General features: G+C 45.2%; 1 protein-coding gene across 2 annotated transcripts in view; it reads right to left on the bottom strand.

Annotated features, from left to right (window-relative positions):
- The window catches only part of EXTL3 (exostosin like glycosyltransferase 3), a 183081-nt gene extending 168483 nt beyond the window's left edge, over nt 1-14598 (bottom strand). For both annotated transcript variants that reach the window (XM_077331808.1, XM_077331800.1), the window contains exon 1: nt 14454-14598. The gene's annotated coding sequence lies outside the window, so the exon portion shown is untranslated. The remainder of the gene's footprint in view (nt 1-14453) is intronic.
- Between the last annotated feature and the right edge of the window lie 760 nt (nt 14599-15358).

The following is a 15358-nucleotide window of genomic DNA, read 5'->3' as shown; positions in this document are numbered from 1 at the left end:
GGGGGAGCAAGCTTATTTATGCTCACCTCTGGAGACTCATCAGATTCAAATGAATCCAATCAGATTCCAGAATGTTCCGCAGGATTTGTCTGACTCTGCCTGCAGGTCTCTTGATGAACTCACTGATGGCTGGAACCTGGGCCTTCAGGAAGCCACTGACCAGGCCCATAGGGGAAGGCGGCTGACAAGGGTAACACCCCACCGCAACATGCCCTGCCCTCACCACACATCGCAAGAGGTCTTCTCTTCAGTCATACCAAAGCCAGATGCAAATAATTTGAAGAGTTGGGCAGGGCTCCAGGAGCACCCGGTGCCAAGGAAGGCAGTGGCAGCTGCAAAACAACCGACAGGTGCTGGCCAGCCGGCCAGTTGCCCACAGAGAAACACAAGCAGAACACAGCTGAGCCAAGGCACTTGCTTGAGCAAAGGAGCCTGTAACTGGCATGTGCTGTTCAGGCATTTTCGCACCTCAAGACAAGCCTGTCCTGGGTGTTGCTTGCCAGACACCAAGCTCTCCCATCTGGAAACACTCCTTTGTTGCGCTTGGCCTCCAGCAGCTGTTGTAGCCAGGAGAATGGTAACTTACTGCAACTCCTGCTGTTTTCTTAGCTCATCTTGTGGGCGGCATTCCATCAGGCTGAATTTCAAATGGGCCATTCCTGGATGCTTTAGGCTGATCCTGCGTTGAGCAGGGGGTTGGACTAGATGGCCTGTGTGGCCTCCTTCCAACTCTATGATTCCATGACTTGCCTTCTACCTCTTTGAGAAAGGAGTTCTGTGCACAGCCTCGCAGGATTATGGAATGCAGCCTGATTGTTGGTACCAATGGTTGATCTCTCTGTTTATATCCTAATTGCCTTGTAATTTAAAAAAAAAGAGTTGCCCTTCTTAATCCTGTGAGGCTGCACTACAATGCATGTAAATAGAGGCTGCAAGTAATCATGCCTACTCAGAGGTCTATTTAATAGTAAGTCCCATTTTATTCAATAGGGCTTACTCCCAGGAAACAGTTTTTTTTAGATTACAGCCTTAGTGAGACTGACTCAGCCCCAGAGTTAAGTACACCACCTTCCAATGGATTGTAATAGGCTAATGACTCCTTCCCTGTAGCCAATTGATTGAATTTAGAGTGGTTTAGATTTGCTTAGATAAGTCCTGTCCCTTTAACAGAGGTTTGACTAATGGAAAGGGGTAGTGGAAGTTTTCTATGGTATTACATCAAATAACATCACCTGGTATATTGTGTGTGTTCATACTGGGATTGGGTTTCCTCTACAGGGGTTTTCCCAGAGGTACATATGAACAGATCTTTATCAACTTGCTGTTTAGGCATTTACAGGCAATACAGCTTTAAACTTATTCCCATACTGATTACTTCCGATCAAGCTGCTGTTAAAAGCCGAAGAAAAGGCTGGACTTGGTTTTTCCTGGAGTGGTAGGGTAAGAATCAGAATGCTAAAGAAGCTTTTTAAAAGCTGGGGACCACATTGTTAAAGACTATTTCTATAAGAATAAGAATTGTATGGGAATCCACTGATTCAACCTTCCTTCTGTATTTGATCTATGAACATTTATTTAAAAATGCATAACTCTGGCTTGCATATTGGGTTCTCAGTTGGCAACAGTTCAAAAAGGTCTGTATTTTCTTCTCAGAAAGTGGACAGGTTCTTAAATTAGAAGCGGACACCAACAAACGGCTAATTTCAAGTGCATCACAGACATATAACTGGCTGCTCTCCACTGTGCAAAACATTTACCCCCAACGAAACATTTCTGTCTACAGCACGCCACGAGTTGCCCTCTGATGGCCTTTTCACCCCAGTACTAACTTAGCTTCTTGGTATATGGATAAACTAAGGATGGTAAAAAGGGGGTTAGATTAAGGTGACCAGATTTTAACACTGGTAAAGCGGGACACCACCGACCGGGGGGGAGGGGGTTCTTGATTAAAGTTTGGTCTATATGGAGCAACAAAAATTTTCATAGAACACATAGAATGCAATATATATATATATATATATATATATATATATATATATATATATATATATATATATATATATATATATATATATATATATATATATATATATATATATATATATATATATATATATATATATATACACACACACACACATATACATATACATATATGCATATATATATACATATATACATATATATATAATTTCAACATAAGTACAATTAGCCAGGTGCCCCCAGATGTCCCTCCAAAAGTGGGACAATCTCGTCACCTTAGTTCAGATGGCCTGAGCAGCATTGTTGATGAACTCATGGTGAGGCAATATGAACTCTTTATAGAGCCCAGCTTTATAGAGCTGAAGGCCTACGAAGTGGCAGTGAAGGCAGCAAAGCACTCTAACTTCTCTGTCTCCATTGCATCTCTGCATCATGTTCAACTCAATTGTTTAGAGTTATTAGGCAACTGACCATTCCTTCCGCAGCTAAAAAAGTAGATAAAAATCTAGCTGTGACACATTTGTGTTGTTCGTTTTTAGACAAAGTCTTGCTCCTCCACCAAGACATGACTGCCAGTTTTGGAGTCCGTAGGAATCTCAGGAACCCATCTGCACAATTGGACTCCTTCGGCTCATTCTCCCAGACAGATGTTGCATGCCTGTCCTAGTTGGTGAAAGCCTCCAGAGAAGTGGTAAGAGGAGCTTTGGAAGACATTATAAATCACTTCCCAGGGCACTTTTCCTAGAAGCCTCAAAGAGGCACGGGTGATGCCCCTCCCGAAAAAGTCATTGTTAGATTAGAGGGATTTAGCCAATTACCAGCTGGTATCTAATCTTCCATTTTGGGAAAGGTGACTAAATGAAAATTGGCGGAACAGATCCAAGATGAGATGTTTACTCTAGATGCCTTCCAATTTGACTTCTGGCTGAGGACTGGGACCAAGACAGCTGAGGTCACTCTGGATGATGATCTCAGATTACACCTTGATGTAGGCAAGATGGCACTATTGATCTTGTTGGTTCTGTCAGTTGCCTTTGAAATAGTAGAACATTTGGTCCCACTCTTGCCATATCAGGAGTGGATTAAGAGCCCCTCTGTCCACCCTGAGGTTTTTATGATGTTTTTTTGCTGCCGATTGGAGGATTTTAAGGGGATGGTTGAGTTGTGTTATATAATGTTATGGATTTTATGGGGTTAATATGTATTGGGGCTTTTATAATCGTTAGCCACCACGAGCCCTTGTGGGAGAGGTGGGATAGAAATGCAATGATAAATAAATAATAAACCACCTAAGCTCCTTGAGAGTGAGAGGCACGGCCTTGTGCTGGTTCTCCTCATTCTTAACTACAGTTGGGTCATGAATATACTTCGCTGTGGTGTACAGGGATGGAAGCATAGGTAAACAGCTTTGTCAGCCATTGATGCTCTGGGAAGGCACTCTATGAACTACCCAGGGTCACCCACGTCCTCTCCTTCCCCCATTGTTGGCACTTATAGAAATAGAACCAGTCCATGTTAGCAAACTATTACTTCCTTACTTCCTTATTGTAACCATAGACTTTAAAACAGAGACATAAGGGTAGGGTGAAAACTAATATGGGGGGGAAATACCCAACTACTTTACTTTCTTCCAAGGCTAGTGTTAGACATTTTAAAAGTGGCGTAATTCCCTCCAATTCAATTATTACCTAACCACTGCAAATAAAACCACCATCTGATTCTACAAATGTTAACTTAGAAATAATTTCCAGAGTTCAATAGGTGCTACTTTTAAGCATGTATGCAGGGAATTACTGCCTAAAAGGTATAACCAGTGACAGCCTTTGCAGGACTTTGAGATTTCATTTATTTGGAAATGTGTAAATTGCTTCTATAGAGCCTCTTGTGGCATAGAGCGGTAAGGCAGCAGACATGCAGTCTGAAAGCTCTGCCCATGAGGCTGGGAGTTTGATCCCAGCAGCTGGCTCAAGGTTGACTCAGCCTTCCATCCTTCCGAAGTCGGTAAAATGAATACCCAGCTTGCTGGGGGGGGGGGGGTTAAACGGTAATGACTGGGGAAGGAACTGGCAAACCACCCCGTATTGAGTCTGCCATGAAAACGCTAGAGGGCGTCACCCCAAGAGTCAGACATGACTCGGTGCTTGCACAGGGGATACCTTTACCTTACTTTTTAAGTGGCTTCTCCAGAGACCAGCTTAAGGCAGCTGATTTATTATTTGGCTCTGGGATTCTCAGACCATCATTTGAAACAGTACCATCCCAGCACCTGCTGGAAAAACTGTGGTGTCCCCTCCTTGTGACATTAATCTTTCCCCAAAGTCCAGCTGGCTAGCCTCCACTCCACTTCCATGTCTGAGATGAGGTCTCATAGAAGACCATTATGAAGCAGAAATTATTGCATAGTGTTATACAGGTACAGGACTGCCAACTCTGGGTCAGAAAACACCTGATGATTTGAGGGTGTCATAGTTTAGGGAACAGCTAGATTTTAGTCCAGTAGCACCTGACAATGGAAACATTAACTCTCAAAAGCTTCTACCCTGAAAATATTGTTGATTTCTAAGGTCCTACTGGACTCAAATCTAGATGTTTTACTGCAAAGCAACATGGCTACCCTCTGAAACTATCTTCATGGACGTTTGAGGTACAGGGCTTTTTGCCTTTTTCTGCAGAGTCTTCCTTCCAAGTACCAACCCTGCTTAGCTTTCAAGATCTGACAAGGGATGGAAGCTATACAATGCTGCCTTCCCTCGCTAATTAAGAGCGTATTCAAGAATCTACAAAAAATGTGTTTACTTCATATGTAGTATCACGTCAGATGTACACCTGAAAGCACAATGTATAGACTAGACCCTAATGAGCTACTTGATATTCTGTGTACACAGCTAGCATGGTGTAGGGATAACAGTGCCAAACTAGGATCTAGAACAGTGGTTCTCAACCATTTTTACCTGATGACCCCGGTGGCAGCACTGATGACCCCGGTGGCACGCACTTGCGCATGTGCACAGCACTTGGGCGGCGAGGCAGCCATTGCCAGGGCTTCTCCACCGCCGGCCATCGCCCGCTGCTGCATGCAGCTGCCGCCGCCACCCACTGCCAATTGCGGCGGCCATTTCCCGCCACCGCCGTGGCAACAAACCTGGGGACTCTCCAGAAAGGGTCAGGCGACCCCAAATAGGGTCAGGACCCACAAGTTGAGAACCACTGATCTAGAAGAACTAGGTTCAGATCCCTAGTCTGCCATGGAAATTCACTGGCATCTTGGAAAGTAATGACATTTTGCTTGACCAAGCGATTTAGAACTTAAAGAGATTTCTGTGATTCCAGCCACTAACATGGCTGATGAAAGCCTGTCCAGGATTGCTGATATCATGAACAAGGTGTGCCGCTCTTTGGACTTTGCAAAAAAAAAGTTAAAAACTAGCATACTCCTGAAATTAACTTGGAGAATCGGTCTGGAATAGTGGTTAGGGTGTTAACCCAAGATCTGGGAAACCCAGGTTCAAATCCCCATTCTTCCATGAAGCATACTGGGTAACCATAGTCCAATCACTTTCTCTCAGGCCCAACTAAATTGCAGGCATTTGCCATGGGGAAGGGTTCCCGGTAGCAATTGACATCTTGGAAAGTAACGGCGGCCTGACTAGCAGAGTTATTGTTATGTTACTAGAAGCTTTGCATTCCCATTTGGAAGAAGAGGTTATAAATTAATAAATAACAATCTTCTACGCTTGGCAATTAGTATGAAGCCACTCAATTGGACAAGCGTACTATATAGGAAGGGCCTGGATTTCTTTATGCAATCAACAACATAGTGTTTCCTGATAGAGGAAGAAGAGTTTGTTCTTATATGCAGCTTTTTTCTCTACCAGGAGTCTCAAAGCAGCTTCCAATTGCCTTTCCCTTCCTCTCCCCACAACAGGCACCCTGTGAAGTGAGACTGAGAGAGCCCTGAGATTACTGCGAGGTAAGTGACTCTCTGAAGGAAAATTCCCAGAGTTGGCACATGCTTCTCTGAAGGAAAATTCCTCTCTCCTCCATTCAATTAGTTCTGCTCGCTTGGAACATTCGTATGTGGCGTCTCTTGCAGCCAGCAAGGACTCGGTTTGCAACGAAATACAGAATGCGCTGAATGCCCTATCGAATGCTTCTCAAGGAATTAGTAATCAAAAGGTTCAGCCAGCATGGCCATCAGCCACGCATGAAACTGCCTTGGATGAACTCGAGAACATGGTTGCCTTGGCTCCCCTTGTTTTGAAAGATGTCAATATAAGGCCATCGCTAGAAATGCGTTTGGACGGGATTACCAGCGGGGCCGCTTTATTAGTGGACTCTTTCTGAACACGGGATGTTTGAGACAGCATTATCACAGAGTACAACGGTACTCGTCAAGGTCTCCAAGATCTCATTTCTGAGTATGTGGCTGATGCAGCAACTGCAGTGAAGGTGAGTCATCCAGGACTGGGGAAGGAATGCCAGCCTGGGGAAGGAATAGCGCCTGAACCCCCCCCCCCTCCACCTCCCTGTCCACCGAAGCACGGAGGAGATACCCAGGGCAATTTGGCTCCAGAATTATGGCAGCTTGGGGTGAACAAAGGTGACCATCCACCAGGAACCAAGGAAGCGACCCAGTCTTCCTGCTATGAGTCAACAGAATCCTGTAAGAACCTTCTGGCCTTACTGCTCGGTTCTTGATTGCCTGGCCTGACTTTGAGAGGGCCCGGGCTCGGTGTGGTGCTCTGGACGGCACTTGACCTACACCAGTCGGGCTTCTGTTCTGGCCACAGGGTGAAGATGGTATTGGTTGCCCTGGCGGACGATCTGCAACACCAGCTGGATCAGGATGGTTTAGCCATCCTCGTGATGCCGCATTTGATATGACTGACCATGAGTTGTTGGCTCACCACCTCACCAGGATGGGGATATGGGGGGCAGCCCTTGAATGGCTGTTTTCCTTCCTGCAGAACCGGATACAGAGGAACATCTTGGAGGGCCCATATCCAGTCTGTGCTGAGGCAGCTGCATTGGTTGCTAGTTGCAGCCCAGATCAGGTTCAAGGTTTTGGTTCTGACCTTTAAGGCTACACGTGATCTGGGACCCACATATCTGAGGGACCGCCTGTTGCCTTATGTCCACCTTATGTCTCACTTGTTGGTGATACCCAGCCCCCGGGAAGTTCACCTGGCCTCAAACAGGGTCAGAGCCTTTTCAGTCCTGGGCCCAACATGCTGGAACTTTCAGTATTTTGCAGGGACTGCAAGGCGGAGCTCTTTTGTCAGGTCTTTGGTTGAGGCCAGAGTATAGGAGATCCAGGTTAGATCATCACCAGACTAGACCATCGCCTGGTACTGAACTGCCAGCACCCATGGTTTCTCCCCAGGACGCAGAGGGAGTAGTTAGTTGATCTGGGGGTGGGAGGGATAGCGGCAGGTAATAAATCTAATAACAATAATGGTAAGGCTGAGAGAGCCCTGATATTACTGCTCAGTCTGAACAGCTCTATCAGTGCTGTGGCAAGCCCAAGGTCACCCATCTGGCTGCATGTGGAGGAGCGGGGAACCAAACCCGGCTTGCCAAATTAGAAGTCAGCATTCCTAAACCACTACAACAAGCTGGCTCTTGTCTAGAACTAGGGAGCTTGAGAACGCAAATAGCAAGTCTCAGTTTAAGTATAATTTCCTGTGCCATATTAACTGCAGCTCATGGTAGGAGGCATTACAGCGGTAAGTGGAGGGAAGAGGCTAAATGTCTCCTTTTAGTTCAAGTTGTGTTTGATCTTCCTTCTCCCTTTACATGTTGACTCTTCTGCTGCTTGTGTGTGTTCTCTCTTCTTTAAAAACTTTTGATCCATTATTAAAGCCTTGGCTTGCTGCCTCCTCTCTCTAACAGTCCAGAACACAGAGACATTAGACAGATTTTGAAAGGGAATGGTAGAGGGCAAGATTCGCTCTTGAGACAGGTATGGCTCCACGATCCATTTACGTTGTTCAGTTCCAGAATATGCAAAGTAAGTTTGATTATCTCTCTTTATTTAAGTTATTGCCTGTCAAAGAAAATCAATGTGCTCAAATCTGTTACTACCTTTCTAAGATGCCATTACTTTCATGCGAGGCCCATAGCTCAATAACCAAGTACATATAGGGTGTCTAGCCAAAAATTCAATGAAAATATTGGGGGGGGGGGCTACAGTTCCCAAGGCATTTGAAAAGGCATTTGAAAACTTCAATAGGTGGAACTTTTGTAATTACATTGTCATTTTGAATACTTGGACAATTGTCACATCGATGTTTGGGGAACATATGCAGATAAGATTCTTGTGACTACCTTATTATATACCTGTGATGTATTATATCACTATTTCTGTCTTATATTCGGAATGAAGTTTTACTGGTAATATTGGACACAACTGCCCATATTAGATTTTTTGGGGAATTTTCATCAGTTGGTGCTTAATACTGAACACAGGTATTTATTTCACTTAGTGTGATTTACTTGGCGGCCTTTACTCAGACTTTGTTCTTTCTTCATTCAGTAACCAAATTCAAGCAGAAGATCCCGGATTCAAGCCTTGTCATCTCCAGTTAAAAGATGCTGGAGCAGAATGGAGGCAGAATGAAAAAGACCCCTGTCCAAGATGGGGAGCTACCGGAAAGGGCAGCACAAGTTAGTACAAGCTAAGGGGATAATTGAGGGCAAGGGCCTACGGCAGCTTCAGATTTACCTTACTATGGCAAAGGAATGAACTGAGCAGTTCAACAGGCTGGCCACTTCCAGAGGAAGAAATCTGTTAGGGTTATTTTCATGGAAAGAGAAACAGAAAGACTCTCTTCACCGGAGCCAAGTTCTACAGATGACTGTACTTGGAACTGGTAGAGAGCCATCAAACATTTATTTAGAAATGGATAACCAGCTTCTTCACTGAACACACACAGAGGTTAAACACCAATCACCACTATGGTCAAACACTGTATATGTGATTAGAGGCCACAAGAATACACTTCCCAGGCAGGCTTTAAACCTGCTGCTTCCACAAACTGGATGATGGGTTTGGAGTCTATGTAAGCGGATAGTCTTCAAATAGGTATGTGAAGAACATTTCAGACCAGTAGCACCTTAGGAACCCACAACATCTTCCAGGGTAAAAGTTTTTATGAGTTAAAACTCACTTCATCAGGCATCTGAGGAAGTAAGCTTTGATTCAGGAAAAGCGTATTCTGTCGAAAATTCTGTTGGTCACTAAAGTACTACTGGACTTGAGCTTTGTTGTACTTACGAGTGCAACAGTGTGTTGAGTGACTGAAAGTTCACAATCTGTTGTAGAGTTCGTCTAGTTGGACACTTTCCACACCTGTTTTGTTTGCAGCCACAATGGAAGCATGGCTCCACCACCACCTACTACAGTCTCCTCTAATGGAATCAAGGTGATTAAGGCTGAACACGATTCAATTTGAGATGCATACAGAGGTCCTGAAAGCCAAGTACAAGTGATACAGTCCAATTCGGAATGACTAGCACAGGCATGCAAGGGCCCACATTGCATGGACCAAACATCAAATCCTTCCCATGGAGTCTTCTAGTCACCAAGGGCTAAAAACCAGAACCAGATTTCACTAAAATGAACCCAGTATCCAATGACAAAAGCCCCCGAAACTGCGGTCAGACTTCTATTTGCGTAAACTCCTGCATTTGGTGGCAGAATAGCCTGATCAACTTTGTATTCATCATATCCTGCAAAGACATCCTCAGAGTACCCATAGGATACTGAAAATGTAGGTGTGGAATCCAAAAGGCAGTAGAAGCAGTTGGAAAAACATTTTAAAACGTTTCCCCCTTGAGTGGACTAGATGGCTAAAGAGGATTAACAGCTGTTAAATTCTTGGTAAAGGTTTTATTGGTTGCTTTTCTTCAATGTCTGGCAGTACAGTAACCCTACCAATTAAAAGGAAAAAGTGATATATCCTAAGACAGTGGTCCCCAACCCCTGGTCCGGGGACCGGTCCGTAGATCAGTCAGTACCAGGCCGTGGCTCCTCCTTGTCCTCCTCCCTGGCTGCTGCCTCGGGGGCTGCCCTGCCACTATGCCGCTTGCTCACCTTTGGTGCTCTACCGTAGCCGCCATGGTTGGGGCTCCCGTTTGGCATGGCACTGCGCCGCTGCTGCTGGCAGCACCCCCCAGCGGGAGGCAGGAAGTCAGGTGCGCTGGCGGGAGGGCAAGTGGAGCAGGGGCTCAGACGGCAATGTCTCTCGGCAAAAAACTACCCCCCCCCGGCCTCAGTAAAATTGTCAAGTGTTGACCAGTCCCCGGTGATAAAAAGGTTGGGGACCACTGTCCTAAGAGGACACATTGGATGTATTCAGACATCATGAGATGTTGTGGTTAACAAACTTGAGCAACCTGGGTTACTTATGATAAAAAGGTAAAGGTAAAGGTATCCCCTGTGCAAGCACCGAGTCATGTCTGACCCTTGGAGTGACGCCCTCTAGCGTTTTCATGGCAGACTCAATACGGGGTGGTTTGCCAGTGCCTTCCCCAGTCATTACCGTTTACCCCCCAGCAAGCTGGGTACTCATTTTACCGACCTCGGAAGGATGGAAGGCTGAGTCGACCTTGAGCCGGCTGCTGGGATTGAACTCCCAACCTCATGGGCAAAGCTTTCAGGCGGCTGCCTTACCACTCTGCGCCACAAGATACTTGAATGTATACTTGAATGCATACTGTCCAAAGTGGGGTTTGCTGGGTGACCCTAAAACATGATTTCAAATGAGGGGTCAAAAATTATTTGTTAACCACAGTTTTTACTAATGTAGTTTATTTGGGGACATCTGAATTCACAAGCCACAGTTTGTTGAGCAGTACTACCTCTTGAGGTTACCTGATCACAAAGACAACATTATATGGAACATATTCTCCCTAAGGGAAACTGGAAAAGCATAAGTAGACAACACTGTTTAAATACAAACTGGCATTTGTTATCCATCTCTAATAGACTATTTATTTTCTCCCAAAACCCCACCCCTGCCCAGCTGTGCTACTTTCATGGCATGAGCCTCCATAGACAAGAAGTATCCAGAATCACATCCAAGTTCCTGGCTGTGCATGAGGTCTCTAACTGCACCCTGTCCAGAATTTGCTGCACAAAATATAGCCACTATTTAGGAAGATGTCTGAATGCAATTTCCTATTGTCAGTATTCTATAAATAAGCAAGTCACAACAGATCTTGTATCTTTTAGCCTACAACATGTCAAGGTGCAGCCCAGTGTTCAAGAATGCTGACACTATCTTGAAGGCATGATGAAAGACAAATGTAGGCTATTCCTTGCAGAGGTGATCAATTTGCATCTGAGCTCTTTCTTTTTAGGCTATAAGTAGGAGCTTGCATGACTGACTGTCCATGCACAAGCTTCCCATTATCTTTCACTAAAAGGCTCAATAGCCATTCTGACAAGAAGGAGATGCTAATGCGAAACTGTCCACTGGAGTCAGCCACAAAATGGTGCATGTCTCTAACAGCAGCCATCCAAGTGTCCCCATTCACAAACCAGGTAGCCAAGTCAAGAAGAGAGAGGGACACACAGATTAACATGTTTCCAGGTACCAGATGACTGAAATACCTCTGTTTTAGTAATCAAGGAGATTTACGGACCAAAATGAATTACGTTGAGATGTGGTGACAACAGGACAGGCAAGGGGAGGAGGATACGTGGGTCAGATATGGCAGAGAAAGCTGTCAGAGCTGGGATGATGATATTTGCCCTTTCTGCATATTCCATCAGCAATAATTGGACTAGATGACCATGGGGGTCCGCTTCTAACTCTATGATTCTGTGAGAGGTTGAGAGAGAATAAAGGAAATCAGAAGTAACGATTCAGCGGTAGAACGGGCAAATGAAGCAAGAATGAAGACAAGCACATTCCACGGAAAATCAAGAGCAATTCCACACAAGACTAAACAAATACATCTGGAAACATAAAAACACACAGTTTGAAATGTTTGTGCCTGTACAAGGTTACCATTTTGCAACATGAGAAAATATGAAGCAAGACTATTTTTTTTTAACTTTGGCCCAGTTGTCATTTCAATAGTCTTTTCCAATTCTACCCATTCTGCCCCAGTTTATGCAACTCGTTATCCTACAATATGATTTCTATAAAATTATGTAGCTGGTAGAAAAAAATTATGCAGATAGTAGAAATGCCCCTGAACAAACTGTTCAGCATTGCACCTGTACCTGCATTACCTTTTCAGGAAAGCAACATGAGATTCAATCCACAGCAGTGAAAGGATCTCAGGAAACAGGAGTAGGGAAGATCTCTGGCTGAGACACTTGAGCAGGGGTAGTCAAACTGCGGCCCTCCAGATGTCCATGGACTACAATTCCCAGGAGCCCCCTGCCAGCATTCGCTGGCAGGGGGCTCCTGGGAATTGTGGTCCATGGACATCTGGAGGGCCGCAGTTTGACTACCCCTGCACTTGAGAGTCCCCACCAATCTAAGTAGATAACACTGGGCTAGAATGATCAATAGTCTCCCTCAGTAGAAGGCAACTTTGTATGTTTATACATTCTACACTGCATATTTAAGGGTACGCTCCAGATGTGACAATGGCTATTCAAGAAAATGAGTCACGAGTAATTCCCAAATGACTTCCTCTAGGCAAATGCATAATTCAAAGTATGCAGATGTCTGCAGAAACATGTTACTCTTGTCCATCTCTAGCACAGGGATAGGGCACCCCACTTATTTTTGAAATTCCATGATATTTTGCATCCTTGTCAGTTTTATACGAATGACTCACACATTAACTCATTTGTTTTTGAATAAGTCATTTGCTTTTGGTAAACGGCGCATAAGATTGAGGGAGGGGTCAAAGATCCCCCCACATTCATCAGCCCCTTGTTGGCCACCTCAAGGTATCTGCAACTTGCATTCAGAGATAGCGATGAATAATGGGGCTGGAACGGAGGAAGCGTCATATCACAACACTGTATCTCTAAAAGCCAGTAAGATGGATGTGCAGCGTAGAGATAGCCAATATGGGGTTAGAACTGGACCGGGGAGATGCAGATACAAATGACTCCTTCCTATGGAAGCAATACCCTCTGAGAAACTGGAGTGATGCTGTGTGGTATCACTGGGAAGGCTTCTTTCATCTAGCATGCCTCATATAACAGTTGCAAGGATAATATCAAATAACTTACGTATGTTACCCTGAACTCCTTAAAAGACAAGGCAGAAATCTGAGTTTTAAAAGTAGACGTGCCATGCAGTGTGTTGACCAATGTGTTCATAAACATGCTTGAAAATGCATCGTAAAAACTATTTGAGTAATGCAGTATTACTGCATTTTATATGCAAGTTATTATTTTCCAGGCTCCTATTGCAAAAGACAGGAAGGCATGCAGAAGCGAAAACAGAATTTGTAAAAGGACATGCAGCTTTTCTCCTGAAAACTGAAATGTTACCCTCGTAGATCACACACTGCGATTCTAACTATGACTATGAAAAGTCTACAGTCCTAAAATTATTTCCAGACTACCGGTCAATGGAGAAGGGTTGTAACTCTACTAAAACACATGCTTTTCACATATGGAGTGCCAGGTTTGACTTCTGATGCCTCTTCCTAGAGAGATTGTTCAGGGAGTGAAGCTATGAAAAAATGACTGAAGATCTTCTCCAATCTGGCAACACAAGACTACAGGGAAGCAAACTCTGATGCCGTCTAAATCAGCCCCTTATGGGACTACTTGTGGGAAACTCAGCCATTGCCATATGCACCACCCATGAGACCGGTCTGCATTAATTTCCTTTTCCCATCTAAGGACAGGGGGTAGAGGTGTCTGCCAGGACTGGCCACCCTGAATCAGCACATCTGATTCCCAAGAGCAGCCTGCTCAGCACACGAGGACAACAGCAAACTCCATGCCACCCAGTCCCAGCTCCGCTCCTGGCCAGGCATCGCATTCCCTGTGTGTATGCTTAACACATGGGCTGAGAAGACACTTTCAAAAGGGGCTGGTCCTTCTCTAGCTTTCCCTGTAGGCTCGCCTTTTACCGACGCCCTTCCCTGCTCATTCCTTTGCCTCCTTTCATTTCAGTTTATCAAGGGATTTTGTAATAGAAGACTGCTTCTACCCATCCGTTCTAAGATTTGGCAGGGGATGCGCTGAGAGCCAGTCGGAAATCCTATTTCCTCTCCACAGTCCAAGTCATTTGAAATTGAAAAAGAGGGAACAAGCATATTTCTTTAAGGATATGTGGAGAATGGGGAAGAAATGCAGGCAAGCAGAAAAAAAAAAACAAAATCCTCCCCTAACCCGGACCCCGCGAGAAGCAGCTTTGCAAAACTGGGGGGGACCGAAGGGGAGAAGCCATGTCTGAATAACCCAGCTTTTCCCAACTAGTACAGACCACACACTCCAGAACAAACCAGCAAACGGGGCAAAAGCAAATCTCTCCAGCGCTTACCTTGCAACTCCAGGGGCCGGATCAGGCACTAGGTCAGTAGACACAAGGCTGTCGGAAACGGAGGAAAGCTCCCTTACGAGGAACGAGCAGGGAAGAGACCGCTTCCGCCAGACTCCTGCAGCATTGTTAAAAAAAAAACCCAGTGTGCGAGCAGAGCCTATAGTGCCTCTTGCTCAGTGCATTGTGGGAAGAGGAGCTTCTTTCAAAGGGGAGAAAAATAGGACGAGGCGCCCTCTAGTGGAAGCACAAGAACAAGGAAAGAAATCATTGCTGTGACTATAGCAACGTTTGAAGGGCGAAGTAGTGAGGACACCTGTTTAGGGGCAAGACAGAGGCATGTCATGGGCAAATTGCTGGGGCTCGTTTTCCAGGCATTGGCAAGTAAACAGACCAAGCTGCTCCTTACTGAGTCAAGCCACTGGCCTATCGGACAGCAGCTGTTCCCTGGCCAAGAAGACATGGAGGCCCTTTGGCAGCCCTGCTGCTTAAAGACCCTTTGAAATGGAGATGTCAGCAACTGAAGGAGTCATGGGGCCTCCTCTACACGCATTAATCGAGTGCAAGAATTAAGAAAGCTTCACTGGTTGAACCCCTGACACCAGGTCAGAATTTCCCTGGCCCAACCAGAATGCTATCCCGTTGGATAACTGAAGGATGCCTGATTAGAAAAGGTTCCAGCTGAGCTGTACCTGAACTGTGCCAGGGCATGCATTGCTATCATAATACCCACCTATGCACTAAAGCCAGTTTGGTGTAGTGGTTAGGAGTGCGGACTTCTAATCTGGCATGCCGGGTTCGATTCTGCGCTCCCCCACATGCAGCCAGCTGGGTGACCTTGGGCTCGCCACGGCACTGATAAAACTGTTCTGACCGAGCAGTGATATCAGGGCTCTCTCAGCCTCACC

Source organism: Paroedura picta, chromosome 1, assembly GCF_049243985.1.
Source record: "Paroedura picta isolate Pp20150507F chromosome 1, Ppicta_v3.0, whole genome shotgun sequence".
Lineage (NCBI taxonomy): Eukaryota > Metazoa > Chordata > Lepidosauria > Squamata > Gekkonidae > Paroedura > Paroedura picta.
The sequence above is the reverse complement of the archived record's forward strand: the minus strand, read 5'-3'. Positions and strand labels throughout refer to the sequence as shown.